Raw genomic sequence first — 16,736 nt, 5'->3', positions numbered from 1 at the left:
GGAGAGAGAGAGAAAGAAAGGAGAGAAAGACAAAGAAAGGGGAGAGAGACAAAGAAAGGGGAGAGAGACAAAGAAAGGGGAGAGAAGAGGAAATAAAGACGGAGAGGGAGACAAAGAAGAAAGGAGAACAGATAAAAAGAAATTGTATATTATGACATCACAATGTATTCTAATTTCTATCTTTGTGAAATCCTTTGACTTCATAACAACAGGATTGGATTACCAACTAATCATTAAGCTAAATTGAATTCTTAATTTGAAAATATGTATAACAAATACAGCCAACTGATTTAGTTTTAATTAAAAATCAGAAAACATTTTAAACAAATTTACAACCAAATAAAATTACACCTTCATTCATTCATTCATTTATTGTATGAATTACTCATTGAAATACGTTTTAAGGAAAAAATTAAGAAATTCTCGATGACAACTTTCCACAAACAAAATGGAACAAGGATAATGAAGTTATGAAAAAAAAAACATGAATTTAATAAACTTTTAAAACAAATAATCAATAAAATCAAACGGATTTCACAATTTCTTTTTTATTTGAATCATATGGACGCTTAAAAACAACTTTTATGGCAGAAACAATCTGAAAATGTACTTTAATAGATATAGACCTGTGACTGGAGATATTGGCTTGATAAAATCTGCTTCAACAGCCGAAAGGCAACCAAGGTGTGTCAGAAATTTTGTGAAAATAGTGAATAATTCCACCCCATCTTTCCAAGCTTATAACTCCTCGAAAAATGTAATTCAAACCCTAATTTTTTTTTTCAATTAAAGGAGCAAGGATCAAGGTTCCATTAAAAAAAAAAGAAAACACAAATAACGTGGTTTAAAAAAAAAAAGAAGGTTTTAAACTTCAAACTTTACAGGTAAAATTCTAAAAAACAGTACTTTTTTTTTTGTTTTAAATTTCAATATATTATTTATTGACCTTTTCTCTTCAATTTGTGAGTAAATTAATTATTTACTTTTCGGTGAGTAAATTAATTATTTACTTTTTAATAGAAACTTGTAAATGGGGTGGGGCGTGAAAAACGTTTGTCTAATATTATATTCGGTTTATTGGAAAGAACATAAAATTTAACATTGACCCTGAAAATATCGTAAAAATAGAATCAATATAAAAATTTTGATAGATTTTTAAAGTTTAAAAATTGAAAAATATTGAGTTCGGAAAATTCATTACTGTTTAAAAAAAAAATATTTCTATTATTTTTAAAACAACAAGTTTATTTTGGAAGTATAATCCATAAAGAAAATAAATAAACCACTTTTAACAGAGAAATTACGAGATTTTTATATTTTATTCGCAGTATCGTGTTAGGGGTGTCAAAAATTCCTACAAAAATTCTGATACACCTCGCAACCACACAAAATTAAATTCGAGTTCTTGAAATTTATAAGGAAAAAAAATAATAATTTACATTGTTGTATGTTTTTTTTTATTGGGTGGGGAGTTCAAAATGCCAATGAGTATCAACTAAAGATTTACCTTTAAAAAGTTGATTTTTAAGAGTATTCGGGTCTGTTTGGAATGAATATCACATTTAAAATTGTCGCCGACAAATAGTTTTGACGGACCTGTACAAGAGTGCCCACCCCCTAAAAATGCGCGTTTTTTTTTTTTTTTTCCTTTTTTCAAAACTTTTTCTTTGACGATTATCATAGATTACAAACTCAAGTATCATAGTAGCAGAAGAAATTTTGAAAAAAATAAATTTAATCTTTTAAAAGGGGGTTCACTTTCTCGTTATAGTATTCTACTTCATTGCTACCTGACTTACTGTCCATTTCTTTAACGACGTATCACCCCTTCTTAAGTCATTAATTTTTTTTTCCTGCTAATATGATACTTAAGTCTGTAATCTATGATAATCGTCGGGGGGGGGGCGAAAGGGGGTGGCCACTCTCGTACAGGTTCGCCGTATTTTTTATGTTAAGACAATTTTATTATCCAATGTTTGCCTTAATGGTTTTCAGTGGTCGCGACATTGGTTTTTAACTTAAGACACTTGTGCTTTGCTTTGTATTGCCTAAAAAAAATTTTATATATATATATATATATATATATATATATATATATATATATATATATATATATATATATATATATAAAGCTTATTTATTGTTAAATAAACATGTTTACGTTAATTTTATTTTTATTTCGGACTATTAGTCTCATCTTTATTAGTTGTTGTTTGTTTGTTTTTATTGGTTCACAACGTTTCGGCCAACTTCCTCTGGCCTTCGTCAGGTGGTAACCGCGACGGATAGGAACTTCGAATCTCCTAACTGCATTCTCAGCCATCACTGCCATCCGTAGTTGTCATCGTCTCACCACATTTTTGACCAATTACCTCTGGCACGCTTTGGGTGGGATTGAAACCGCTATCTTCAGACAATGTTCATCTGGAACCGTAAAGATTCAATGTCTCTATCAACTGCGCCACGGGCCCCGAAGGGCGATCAAGGTTGGATTCTTTGATCTTATAAATCCACATTTATTCATTATCAGATCTTCCATAGTCGGGTCCGTACCGATTCGTTATATATATATATTATTCCTTAATTGGAATTTTTTATTTTGAGATGAGCATTCAATCCCACCCAAAGCGTGCCAGAGGTAATTGGTCAAAAATGTGGTGAGACGACGACAACTACGGATGGCAGTGATGGCTGAGAATGCAGTTAGGAGATTCGAAGTTCCTATCCGTCGCGGTTACCACCTGACGAAGGCCAGAGAAAGTTGGCCGAAACGTTGTGAACCAATAAAAACAAACAAACAACAACTAATAAAGATGAGACTAATAGTCCGAAATAAAAATAAAATTAACATAAAAATGCTCATCTCAAAATAAAAAATTCCAATTAAGGAATAATATATAAACATGTTTACATCCCGCTGCTACAAACAGCCATTTGTTTCAATCAAACAACAGATATCATCAGGCAGCGACTTGACTATTCAAATGTTCAATGAATAATGAATTTTTTAGGTAGGAACTCTTTAAAGGTAGTTAAAAAAAACACTAAAACACAGAACTTTAATTATAAGATGTAAAGAGGGAGGGGAACTCTAAAGAAAACTAATAAAAAATAATGAAGAGAGAATGATGAGGAAGAGAAAAATAAGAAATAGAGAAAAAAAATAGAGAAAAAAACAATATAAAGGGTTATTATAAAAAAGCAAGAGCTAGAAGAGAAGAAAAAGAGAATAATGAGAGATAGTTAAAGAGAGGAAGAGTGAAAGTAAGAATTAATAGGAAGGGAAGTTTATGATGATATCTGTTGTTTGTAGCAGCGGGATGTAAACGTTTATTTAACAATAAATAAGTATTATTAGCTCTTTTTATTGAGCACTATTTAACAACCTCGTTGAATTCATTAGTTTATTACTTTTGAATAACAAAAACCCCGAGTATATATATATATATATATATATATATATATATATATATATATATATATATATATATATATATATATATATATATATATGGTAACCACTGAAAACCATTTGAGAAAAAACTTTTCTTTTTTTTTTTTTTTTTTGCTTTTTAGGGTTATTTTTTTTCAATAACACTTGAAAACCATAATTACAAGTATTACTTAATTACTTTTTAAAAGTCAAATAATGTCATACAATGTAAACATCCAAGAATGGGTAATCTCCAAAAATACCGTTAGGGCTTACAACATGGCCGCCAGAAGAATCAACAAAAAACTGCAAATAAAATATATAAAACTCGTAATTTCTGTTTTTAAAGTGGGTTGTCAATTTTCTTTATGAAATATACTTCCAAAATAAACTATTACAGTCGTTTAAAACATAATAGAAGTATTATTTTTTATTTTTTAAAAACAATGTTTACAAAATGTCTACGCACGTTCGTAGACATTTTGTAAACATTGTTTTTAAAAAATAAAAACTAATACTTCTATTATGTTTTAAACGACTGTAATAGTTTATTTTGGAAGTATATTTCATAAAGAAAATTGACAACCCACTTTAAAAACAGAAATTACGAGTTTTATATATTTTATTCGCAGTTTTTTGTTGACTCTTCTGGCGGCCATGTTGTAAGCCCTAACGGTATTTTTGGAGATTACCCAAGAATGTTATGGTCCAGTTACACTCGCTTTGTGTATACCTTTTTCGATATTTTACCATTTATTTTTTTAAATACATTTCGAGTTGCCATCCGGCCTTAGGGTTACTGGTAGTATGGTCAAAGAGGAAATATGTTTTTTTTTATGACTTAACATTGAAATCTTTTATACAAATGTTTAATCATGGGCATTATAGATCGTTCGGGCCGATTAAAGGTTAATTTCACCGCAAACTTGAATTTAAAGAACGCAAAAAATAAATCAGGAAGATTTTTGTTTGTTTATTTGTTTTTATATAATTTAATTCCATGTTGTAACTCGGATTTTATAGAAATTACAGGCAAAAATGTAAATCAAAACTTGGTATTTGTGGTAAATAATACATAGCTTACCTGAGTGTAGCTGCCGGAGGTGAGGATGGTCTTCCAACAATCAAGAAGAACAATAGCATTGTGGTTATTTATGCTAATAGAGTAAGGTAAATTGTTATAAAAACCTTCCTCCTTTGTGAAGAGGCTGTCATTATTTTTTTTATGTTACTGTGGTTACAAGACCTGAGAAGAAGGTCGCGAAGAAGATTGTATTTTTTTCGCAACCTCACTTCAGGTTAGCTACTCTTAGTTATATGACTTTTTTTTTCCAACAATTTGCGAAAAAAAATACATTAGTTCAACACAATTTCTTACAGAACTTTGAGTCATTAGTAACAGCAATTAGTGAAAACTCTGGAAATTGTTCGATTACCCGTACAAGGATATGGAGACCTCTGATACTTCAACTGTGGCAGATTCCAGGGAGCGACACCGTAACCAGATTTCCATTCTGAAGATGAAAATCAAGGGTAGGCTTCGTTTGTCCCGTGGCCCAGAGATCACTCCTGCTGTATTTTCTGTATTCCACAGGGAAATTTTGGAATATATCAACGAAGTTGAAATCTCCATCTGCAAGTTGCAACTTTCCTGTGTCTCTGAAGAGGAAAGAGAACTTATGGAGTCCGATTGGCTAAGTTACCAGCTGAATTTACGGAAGGAATTAGAAGATCTCTCACTCTTGTTACATCCTCCAGAGGCTAGTGGCTATTCGGAGCGACCTTCCCTTCCATATACGCCTGGACCTTCTACGGATAGAGCTAATTCATCATTCACTGTTAGACTACCTCAAGTTCAAATCACTGGACCAACGTTCAGTGGTCGTGAAATGGAAAACGATAGAATGAGTTTTTACAATTTCTTATCTCGATTTGAAAATTGTGCAGCAGGCATGGCAAATGACGCAGAAAAGTTAAACTTTTTAAAATGCTCGCTGTCTGGGAGACCTCTGCTGCTGATTAATCACTTAAGTTGCATCAATACAAATTATCAGCAAGCACTGGCAGTATTGAAACGAGAATATTTAGATGTGAGTGACATCATTGATAAGATATTCCAAGATATTATCGATTTCTCCCCCAAGGGGGAAAATTCTTATGAGGATCTTGGTAGTTTCATCTGCAGAACAGCTTCCATTCTGGAAGAACTGGCCAGCTCTCTCGATTGTGATTTCTCTGAGGATGGTTCTGCAGGGGCCCGATTAATGGCCAAAATACTTTTTTTGAAATTTCCAAGAGCATTGAAGGGAGAGCTTATACAGTTATGTGGCTCTAGAATTCCTTCTCTGTCTGTTTTAATGCGAGACACCAGTGAGGCTATTAAACGCTTGCTAATTAAAGGCGGCGGGTTGCCTGGTTCTTCGGATATCCATCGAAACAATTCTCGGGTAACCGTTTCAAAATCTAGAGCAACTACAACCAGAGATGTTTCTTTCCGCATAGATTCAGATTGTCAGGCTCCTTCTGGTTACTCGAGTAAACTACCTCCTCTGATTTGTGTTACCTTCGGTCGAGGAGGAAGAACCATCTCTGTAAACTGCCTATTGGATACTGGCAGTGGCAGAACGTATTTGTCTGGTGATGTCTTGCACTCCTTGGGTTCCTTGAGTTCTGACGGTTTGGAGTGTCATTTGAGGCTGACTACACTTCTCGGAGAATGTGAGCAAGTATACAGAGAAGTGAAATTGGATGTGGACTTGGGGTCTGGTCATGTGGGGCACTTTCCGGTACTGGTTGCCAACTCATTGGACCTATCCTTATATCTAAAAAATTGGCATTTGCTGTTGGAGGAGTTCAAGCGAACTGGATGTTCTCTGGCTGGGCAATTTGAATCTGGCACTGATGCGGTGGCTATAAGTGGAATTATGGGTCTGGATCTGGTGCAACATTTGGGCCCCTTACAGTTGGTGCCTTGTTTGGGGGGTCGGGCTTTCTCTGTTCCTGCTGGTTTGATTCCCTTTGGTGAGGTGGACACTTTTTTTTCTACAAATCCTGCCCCTATTTCAAGAGATTATACGTTGTTCAGTGCAGTGATGGAGAATACTCCCCAAGTGGAATCATCGCATGTTTGCTTCATCCTGGAAGCCGACCCTACCTACGCGGACCCCTGGGTGGATGTCTTTCCCTCTAGCGATGTGGAAAGAGGATTAGAGAAAATGTTCAGCATTGAGTCATTGGGCATTCAGGACGGAGAAGAGATTTCAGGATATGATCAGGGTATGATTCGGCAGTTCCAGGAATCTATAATATTCAGGGATGGTAAATATCATGTGCAATTACCCTGGCATGCAGATAAGCTGGCTCTGGTTCCTTCCAATCATGCTATTGCTTTGAACGTTTTGGATCGTGTGGTCAGGAGCCTGGAGAAGAAGGGGCTGTACCAGGAGTATGTAGATGACAGCTACAGGAGGGTATCATAGAGGAAATACAGGTGGATCCTCAAAATTTTGTGGACTATGTATGGGTGCCTCATCGGCCAATTTTCAAGACGGATCCGGCAGCTACTACTAAAATCAGGCCTGTATTTAACTGTAGCTTGAAGGTCGGTAACTCTGCCTCTCTTAACGAGGCTGCATACTCTGGTGTGAATATGACAGGAGATATGTTGGACCTGTTGATGTCTTTTAGATCGAATAAGTTTGTCTTGATTGCAGACATCAGGAAAGCTTTCTTGATGGTTCGCCTTGCACTGGAGGCAGACAAGAACAGGTTCTGTTTTTTTGTGAAGGATGGTGATCGCCTTCGATGTTTCCGCTATGCCACATTGATTTTCGGGTTCACCTCGAGTCCCTTTATATTGGGAAGTATCTTGAAGTTTCATGCAGCCCAATATCCCTTTGATGAATGTCGAGTTGCGATGGAGAACCAATTCTATGTCGACAACCTGGTGGTTACTGAGTCTGACCCAGCAAAGCTTGTAAGGCTGTATTCCCAGGTTAGGAGGCGGTTGCAGGAAGGTGGATTTGTGGTGCAGTCCTGTAACTCAAACTGCGACAGCCTTAGGGAGGAGATGAGGAAAGATGGTACATTGAGTACTCATGAGGCCGGATGGGAGATGGTGCTCGGGTACCGGTATGATCCTATTTCAGAAAAGCTCCGCACTGCTCCTGTTAAGTGTGATCCGAGTGCATCTACTAAGAGGCGAATCCTTTCGGAATCGGCAAAGGTATTTGATCCCTTATCTCTTTGCCTGCCTGTGACTATAAGGAGTAGGATTTTGGTGGGAGAATTATGGAAGCGAGGCGTGCAGTGGGATGAGGAAGTCTCTCCAGAGTTTCAGTCTTCTTGGAGGAACCTGGCAAAAGACTTATCTAAATTGAGTGACATGCATTTCTGCAGACAGGCCCATGACGGGAACCGAACTGGAGAGTTATACCTGTTTTGTGACGCTTCTAAAGAAGCATATGGATTTGCAGCCTACTATGTTCAGGACAACAATTCTGCATTGATCTTTGCCAAAACACGAGTGGCTCCAGTGAAGGATAAGACATTACCAACTTTAGAACTAATGGCGGTATTTCTTGCTCTGAAGTGTTTGCCCACTATCTTGGTAGGATGCAAGGGTGTCCGCCCTTCTAGGTTGTGTGTGGTAACAGATGCACAAGTAGTATTGTCATGGATTTTATCAGAAACAATGACTAGTAAAAGCATCTTTGCTAGAAAAAGGTTAAAGGATGTGCTGCTAATGAGCTTGGATTTGGAAACGAATTACGGCATCAGGCCGACCTTTAGGTATGTTTCTACCACCGAAAACCCAGCTGACTTGATCACTCGTGGATTAACGATAAGGAAGTTCCGAGACAACTTTGACTTTTGGTACCATGGCCCTTCTTGGTTGCGCGGTGGGGTCTTGACTTGGCCGGAGCAGGAGTTGCCCTGTCTTGATGATAGGTGCCAGCACATTGTTCGTTCATCAACAAATTTTGCGGTGATTGTGGATGAGGAGTGTGCTTCGGTGATCTCCATGCGGCGGTTCTCTACGTTTACCCGTTTGTTGAGGGTAACTTCTTTAGTCTTCCGATTCATCGGCTTGATGAGGAAAAGGGAAGACAACTACAACAAGAAAGCCGCAATTTACTTAATAAAATGTTCTCAACAGCAGGAATTTATGGCTGAATTGAATTACCTGCGGAATCCTATGGTAAGGCCTGCACCTAATCGTGTTCGAGCTCTAGATCTTTTTCTGGATGAGGAAGGGTTGATCCGCTCGCATGGACGGCTGGACAGGTCTTCTCAGTTTTCTTATGAAGTTAAGAATCCCTGGTTGCTGGGCAAGAATCATCACCTGACCCAACTTGTAATATTAGACTGCCATCTTAAATGTTCCCATCTGGGTACAGGATCAACCTTAACGGAATTGAGATGTCAAGGATACTGGGTGCCTCAAGGGAGGCAGGCAGTCAAAAATGCCCTGAATTCCTGCACAAGGTGTAAAAGATACAATTCTAGGCCGGTACTGCCTGAGAACATGGCCAATCTACCAACTTCTCGTGTCGAATTTGAGGTTCCTTATAGGAATACTGGAGTGGACTTCACAGGACATTTTTGGGTGAAGGAGGGTAACAGTGAGAAAAAAATGTATCTGTTGTTGTTCACTTGTTTGAGTGTAAGAGCAGTGCATATAGAGGTGGTGCCTGACATGAGTATATTGTCCTTTTTTCAGGCTCTAGTCAGATTTACTAATGCACATGGTGTTCCAGAGTCAATTCTCAGCGACAACGCAAAAACCTTTCTGGGTAGTGGAAGACTGTTTAAGCGCCTTTGTCTTCTCCAGGACTACCAGGCCAAATTTGGGTCATGTAACATTAAGTGGGAGACAATTCCTTTATTTTCCCCCTGGGTTGGAGGTGTATGGGAGCGTAGCATCAAGACTTTAAAATCTTGCCTATACAAGGTTATTGGTAGGGGTAAGGTAGATTATTATACCTTCCTAACTATTGTCTCAGATATTCAGCGGGCTGTAAACAACAGGCCCCTTACTTATCAAGAGTCCGCTGACAGGCAACCAATGATTATCACACCCAATATGTTTATTAGACCCAATAAAAGCCCTGGTCAATTGGTACCGTTGGGAAGAGATGATCTCTCCACCATGGTTCCTCCCAGCCGGAGAATGTTGATCGAGACGATTGGATTACGAAATGAATGGTTGTCAAGATTTAGAGAACTGTGGTACAAGGAGTACCTCCTGGATCTTAGAGGAAGGATGCCAGGAAGATCTCGGATACCTTTTCAGAATCGCATTAAAAGAAATGATGTAGTCTTGGTCAAGAGCCCTTTAAACCACGACCCTTTTGGATGTTGGGTACTATACTTGAGGTTCTCCCAGGACAAGATGGAGTGGTGAGGACAGCTCGTGTCAGACAGGGCGACGGGGTGGTGAACGTCCATTCACTGAAGAATTTATATCCAATAGAAATTTCACAATCTGATGATGATCTTGGGGAAAGTGAACCAAATCAGGCGGGTGCATCCTTGCCTGTTGCTGCAGGTAACAGTCAAAACCAGGAATCCTCTAGTTCATTTTCGGAAGGAGATGGCACCATTTGGTTGTGTCCTGCCTGCAATAGACCTCCAGGGAACCAAGATATGATATGCTGCGATTCCTGTGATGAGTGGTATCATTTTGAGTGTGTTGGAATTGACTTGGCTCCACCCGCTAGACAGAAATGGTACTGCAGTGATTGTGCACCTCAAAGGAGACGAAGGGGTAGACCTAGTCTGTTACCCGATCAATAGAAGTAGTCTTGGGTAGGACTATAAACTACAACCGACAGCGGGGCCTAGGCTAAGGGACAGAATGAGGGTACCCTGAACCACTGTTACCTCCAGGTGGCCCTTGACTGAGGCCTAGCACCTGTTAGTCCTCCTGCAGGGTCACGCCAACTTAGTTTTTTTTATGAAGAGATATATATATATATATATATATATATATATATATATAAATAAATGCACTTTTCTTCTTTTTTTTTTTTCTTTTGTTGGGAGAGTGTGGTAAATAATACATAGCTTACCTGAGTGTAGCTGCCGGAGGTGAGGATGGTCTTCCAACAATCAAGAAGAACAATAGCATTGTGGAGAAATGCGTGACTTACCTGGATAGACCACGTGCGGGTCGGTCACCAAAAATAAATAAAAAGAAAGAAAAGAAACGGTCAAGACTCTTATTTATAGAGTAGTGATCACGTGAGTTAGAAGAATATGCAAATAGAGGTGAACGATTTTGCGATATAAAAAGCCTGTGTTGTTAAGAGGAGGGGCAGACTGTTGGCAGAAGTCAGTGCTGTCAGACGTGCTTTAGAGTTTTGTAATTATATGCTGTGTTCGATTGTTGGAAGAGAGAAAAGAGAAGAGGAGGAACCAAGAAGACATTCTGCAGATACTTGACTTTGTGTTGGTTTTAAGCTATTTCGGCACTTGGTGTGCGGTTACTAACAATGGATAGATTCGACATTCGCTTAATACCTGAGTTCGACGGATCTACCACTGGACCGGCTGTCGTTGAATGGATTGAAAAGGCAGAGAAAATCTGTAAACTGTGCAAAATTAAAGAACCAGCCACAGTTATCCCTTTGAGGCTAACCGGAGGGGCCTATGCAGTCTACCAACAACTCGGGGATGAACCAGACTGGGATGAAATCAAGCAGAGCCTGTATACAGCGTTTGGTACAGATCCATTTGTTGCGTGGCAAAAGTTCACGAGCCGGACATTTCAACCCAAGGAAACAGTCGACGTGTACCTAGCCGACCTGCGAAAATTATCTGTACCGTTTGGTGGGGTCAACGATAAAATATTAAGCTGTGCTTTTTTGGTAGGCCTACCCGAGGAGGTCAGTAAACTGTTGCGGGCATCATCAAGAATCGATGAATTGTCAACTGATGAGTTATTGGCCCGAGCTCGAAACATCTGTAAGGAACAGGAACCAATTGCAGCAGCAGCTCGTTTTCGACATGGAGGCAATGTGGACTCTCTTCCAGATAGTAATAAGCATGCCACCCCAGTGTGCTATAAATGTGGGGAGGCCAATCATTTTGCTAAAGAGTGCCGGAGTGATAGGAGAGGTGTATATCCACAATCAAAGAGACCAGTGCAATGCTATCGCTGCAATAAGTTTGGGCACATATCTCGCAACTGTTCGGGAAACGAAGTTGGGGGCAAGGTACTATCGCTACCCTTGCCCCCTGCCAACCAATAAACACAGGATTGCCTGTCATTAGCGTTAAACTTGATGATGTGCAGTGTTCAGCACTTATAGACACGGGGTGTTCCCGGTCTATAGTTAGTGCCCATTGCTGTCCGGTGTGGCGGAGGAACCCAGTCGGCGTTATGACCATCAATGGCTTATCACGGGTATGTTGTGGTGAAGGGACAGTCACAATCTGCACTGAGAAGGGTGACACAGCTAAAGTTGACGTTCTGGTGATGCAGGAGATACCCCTTGGCTACGACATGTTGCTTGGAATTGATGCAATACAAGCACTAGGAGGCGTTACAATCACAGCAGCTAGAGGTATCAGGCTTGGAGAAGGGAAAGACGTCTGTGCAGCCATGTCGATTGAAGAAAAGGACTTCTGTGCTACATTTGATGACAACGAAAGGGTGTGGACTGCAAAGTGGAAATGGGCCATGGGCCAGGAACCAGATCGGCTGTGCAACACGATTCCAGAGTATGCAGTTTCTACCAAGAATAGAGCCGCATATGAAGAAGAACTTCAGATGTGGATTGACAACGGTTGGTTAATACCATACCCACAGGAACGTCTGGGACCACCCAAGGGATTAATTCCGCTCATGGCTGTTGAACAACCTACCAAAGAAAAAATTTGTCCCGTAATGGATTACCGAGAGTTGAATCGGCATGTTGATGCGTTTACCGGAAACGCAGATGTGTGCGCTGCTAAACTGAGAGAGTGGCGTCAAAAAGGGAGCAATGTAGCACTTCTGGATCTAAAGAGGGCCTACCTGCAGATACGTGTCCATGAGTCATTATGGCCGTTTCAGACAGTACTACTCAAGGGAAAACTATATTGTTTGACACGTTTGGGTTTTGGCCTAAACGTAGCACCCTTGATTATGACAAACATTATTAAAACTGTTTTGATGCAGGATGAGACCACAGCAAAAGCTGCTTCAGCCTACATAGATGACATCTATGTTAATGAGGACATAATGTCTGCGGATGCAGTTCGAATAAAACTGAAAGCGTTTGGGTTAATAAGCAAAGACCCTAAGCGCCTAAAGGATGGAGTGCCCGTGCTAGGCCTCGAGGTCTGGGAGGAGGGCAATACGTTGCGATGGAAACGAGGGAGCCCACTTCCAAAGTTACCCAATGTATTAACAAGACGTACTGTGTTTTCTATCTGTGGTAAATTGGTAGGACATCTACCTGTCTGTGGATGGCTCCGATCGGCAACAGGAGTGGTGAAAAGACGAGTGACTACAGTAACAAAAGGATGGGACGATGTTGCGGATGATGATTCTCTCCAACAAATGATGGCTGAAATGTTGTCCAGAGTGCATAGGAATGACCCTGCCCGGGGTGAGTGGCAAGTGTCTGGAAACGAACTAAATGCATGGGTTGACGCAAGTTCGTTGGCTACAGGTGTCGTGTTGGAGCAACTAGGTGTTGTTGTGGAAGATGCATGCTGGCTTCGTCCGAAAAATGATGCCCAACATATAAATTTGGCAGAACTTGATGCCACGTTAAAAGGTCTTAATCTCGCATTGCAATGGCAGACTAATGTTGTGCATCTCCACACTGACTCATTGTGTGTTTACCATTGGTTAACCGACACCTTGACTGGAAAGGCTCGAGTTAAGACTAGAGCTGCAAGTGAAATGTTAGTACGAAGGAGACTAGCAATAATTAAGTGTCTAGTTGACGAATACAGCTTGCAGGTAGACATTACGTTAGTCTCGTCGATGCAGAATTTGGCTGATAGCTTGACTCGAGTACCAAAGAAGTGGATCGATGCAATGAGGCAGGGATCCGATCTTCAACAACAAACATGCGCGACTGTAACGGATCAATTAACACCTGACCAGATCCGTATGATACACCAGCAGATTGGACATCCTGGAATTCAGAGGACTGCATATTTTGTCCGAAGAGTATGCCCTGCAACTACAAAAGCATCAGTGAAAGCAGCCATACGTTCGTGTGAAGAGTGTCAGAGAATTGATCCGGCACCATCCCAATGGCAAAAAGGGAAGCTCGAGGTGGAGGGCAACTGGCAGCAAGTAGGGATGGACATAACACATTATGGGGACAAACATTTTTTGACCATGACGGATTGTGGCCCGACGCGTTTCACAATATGGCGCCTGTTGACACGACAGGATGCAGCCAGCATTATACAACAGTTGAGAGCCGTCTTTTTTGAACGTGGTTCCCCGATTGAAATTCTGACTGATAATGCCGCCACATTTCGATGTCAAGAATTTCAGAAATTCGTGCACGAATGGGGGATTAAAATGCATTATCGGTGTGCATATTATCCCGAGGGTAATGGTATAGCAGAACGGTGTCACCGCACCATCAAAAGAATTGCAGCCAGGACGCAGTGCTCTATTCCAGAAGCTGTGTACTGGTATAATATAACACCAAAGGACAATGCAACACCAGCAACTGCACCAGCCAATGGGATTTACCAATATGAACAGCGTGTGAAAGGAGTTGATGCCATACCATCAGTGGTGAGTGTTGTCAATACACCATATCAGGTGGGAGACCTTGTTTGGATAAAACCCCCAAATGCTGGGTGCACTACGAAATTTTTCCGGGGAAAAATAGACGAAATCATAAGTCCTCAGACCATGTTGATTGGTGGCATACCACGTCACGTAAAAGATATCCGCCCTTGTTATACCTCTTCTGATTCTGAGGACGATGAGGAGGATCACACACCGTTCAGAGATGATCCTGATCACTTACTGCCCCTTCAGGTGAGCATAGAAACACCACCAACAGAACCAGATGAGGGAATGATGGGACATACTGATGACAATAGTGAGGAGAGCGATGGACACAAGGAAGTAATGCCTCATCGAAATACTCGACAGAGACGAATACTGCCCACCCCTCGTGATTGCGAAACCCCGCGAGAAGGGATGATGGAGCATACCGAGGAGATGACGCCTCCGATTCTTCGGAGAAGTACCCGACAAAGACGGATACTGCCCCCCTGCCCTGATTGTGAGACACCGCCAATGGAACCACGAGACGGGATAATGGAACAGACTGGTAGTAATGATGGTGGTAATGAAGAAAACAGCAATGAGGAAGTGCTGCCCCCAATTCTTCGAAGGAGTACCCGCCAACGACGATTGCCCGCATGTCCTGTTTGTGATCATGAGATCAGGGGGGAGTGTGGAGAAATGCGTGACTTACCTGGATAGACCACGTGCGGGTCGGTCACCAAAAATAAATAAAAAGAAAGAAAAGAAACGGTCAAGACTCTTATTTATAGAGTAGTGATCACGTGAGTTAGAAGAATATGCAAATAGAGGTGAACGATTTTGCGATATAAAAAGCCTGTGTTGTTAAGAGGAGGGGCAGACTGTTGGCAGAAGTCAGTGCTGTCAGACGTGCTTTAGAGTTTTGTTATTATATGCTGTGTTCGATTGTTGGGAGAGAGAAAAGAGAAGAGGAGGAACCAAGAAGACATTCTGCAGATACTTGACTTTGTGTTGGTTTTAGTTATTTATGCTAATAGAGTAAGGTAAATTGTTATAAAAACCTTCCTCCTTTGTGAAGAGGCTGTCATTATTTTTTTTATGTTACTGTGGTTACAAGACCTGAGAAGAAGGTCGCGAAGAAGATTGTATTTTTTTCGCAACCTCACTTCAGGTTAGCTACTCTTAGTTATATGACTTTTTTTTTCCAACATATTTTTATACAATACCTAATCCTAAACTAACCCTAATCTAAGTTGGTAAAATCGCAGTTTAGTGGCCTGAATATTTTAGTTTTAGCTCGGTAAAGGCCGGAGTTTTTACTTAGAATTCATTTTAACTGTAAAAAAAAAAAAAAAAAAAGAAAAAAACATCTTTATTTGGTACGTACCCGTTATGGAACGAAGATGTCATATTCCAAAAATCACGTTAATTGATCTAGTAGTTTTTGTTTTGTTTTTTGCTAAGAAAATCACATTGATTACGAAGTAAAGCGCTGTTTTGATCCGCCAATTTTTATGAAGGTAGAGACAACTCAATTCGAACTAACGAGATCAAAATTAGCCTTGTAATGGATACAATTTATTCTTAAAATACCTAAAATTGTAGAAACGCATGATTTTCTATGTATTAAAAAATTACTTGGTCAATTTACGTGAGTTTTTGAATATATCTTCGCTCTGAGGCGAGAACGTACATTATTTATTTTAATTTAAGTGGAATTCTAAATAAAAACCAAAATCGAGTTAGTTCGGTTTGTATTGTGCAAAAGCACCTAAGACGTATAAATAAATTGATATTAAATAAAACAAGCCCTTTTTCCATCACTCAAAACTTTATCGATGGGAATGCAACAACTAAAAATTGTTTTGAGGAATTCAAAATATACTACAACTCCAAAACTATAAATAACGATAAAATAATAATTTCCTTGATTTTTTTCTTTTTACTTACAACCACAGAGATTTGCGTACGAATTTTAGAAATTTTGACATTTTTTAATTAACATCAAAGCTTGAAACGTTAAATCGAAATAAATGCGGTTCGGTTGGCTACCAGTCGCTTTGTATTAAGAAAAATCGATCGTTTTTTTTAATTATTTTTCAACGAGAAAATATTTGATTAGTTAGTTACAAAAATCTATGAAGATGGTCTCACCTTTTGGGAGGAAAACTTGAGAAGGCCAGCAATGTTTTAACGTTAAACGTTCGACAGATGAAGCGTCTCTTATTTTAAAGAAGGAAAAGTTAATAAACGCGCCACATTTTAAATTCGAAAACACGTGTTTACAAATGAACGCCCATATGACGAAAATAAATAAGTCAATATCTACTTATTTTTTTATGTAAGAACAGAACAAAACTTTAAAAATGTTTTTTTCCACATAAAAATACTTTAATTAATTTTGTAAAAAGAAATAAACAATAAAAAAAAGTGACAATTCATCATTATTTACTTATATAATGTTTTTCCCATCAACCGGTGTAGTATTGCTTAAATCTACCAGTAAATTTGTTCCGTCCAATTAATTTCGCAAACTTTTTTTTTCATTCATAGCAGCTAGGCAAT

At 39.3% G+C, this 16,736-nt stretch overlaps 1 protein-coding gene across 2 annotated transcripts in view; it reads right to left on the bottom strand.

Moving 5' to 3' along the window:
- The window catches only part of LOC145280058 (regulator of telomere elongation helicase 1-like), a 1,039,981-nt gene extending 1,023,535 nt beyond the window's left edge, over positions 1-16,446 (bottom strand). For both annotated transcript variants that reach the window (XM_080131745.1, XM_080131746.1), the window contains exon 1: positions 16,326-16,446. The gene's annotated coding sequence lies outside the window, so the exon portion shown is untranslated. The remainder of the gene's footprint in view (positions 1-16,325) is intronic.
- Positions 16,447-16,736: the final 290 nt, after the last annotated feature.

This window comes from Euprymna scolopes, chromosome 7 (genome assembly GCF_053919585.1).
Source record: "Euprymna scolopes isolate OS-2025 chromosome 7, ASM5391958v1, whole genome shotgun sequence".
NCBI classification, from domain to species: Eukaryota; Metazoa; Mollusca; class Cephalopoda; order Sepiida; family Sepiolidae; genus Euprymna; species Euprymna scolopes.
The sequence above is the reverse complement of the archived record's forward strand: the minus strand, read 5'-3'. Positions and strand labels throughout refer to the sequence as shown.